Genomic DNA, 591 nt, shown 5'->3' with positions numbered 1-591 from the left:
AGGAACAAGTGGCAGCTTAAAAAAAGGAGAGCGCTGATATAAAAATAATAAAAATGTGCACAGATGAAAAAACATAACAGCAAGAGCTGTCCTGGTAATGAGCTGCTAGTACTTTTATTCATTTATTAGTTATTTTATGTATTCATATAGTGCAGAAGAACAAGTGCACAGATAGAAAAAAAGTGTATGTAGAAATGTGAGCAAAATAAAAATAATCATTCAGAAGTAATTCAGAAAATCAAACTTTTGCACATAGTTGAATAAAATATTAAAATGAATGGAGCTGCCAGTGCTTTTGTGTATTTAATTCTTATAGTGCAGATGAATAAGTGCACAGATAGTTAAACAGTTCAAATCAAACTTTGCACACAGTTATATTTAATATTACAAATATTTCATTTCACAAACACTCAAAAAAATGTATTGTTTGTTTTACACAGATATGTTTTGTTAAAACAACACAAATATATTTAGTTTTCTACCAAAACACAATTGTATTGTGCTTAATCAACTTAAACTGTTTCATTTTAAATTCATCATAAAAAAAAAACAGAAGTGACAGCTGAAAGTCGTTTGATGAGGTTGGACAGA

This window comes from Carassius auratus, chromosome 23 (assembly GCF_003368295.1).
Source record: "Carassius auratus strain Wakin chromosome 23, ASM336829v1, whole genome shotgun sequence".
Classification (NCBI taxonomy): Eukaryota; Metazoa; Chordata; class Actinopteri; order Cypriniformes; family Cyprinidae; genus Carassius; species Carassius auratus.
The sequence above is the reverse complement of the archived record's forward strand: the minus strand, read 5'-3'. Positions refer to the sequence as shown.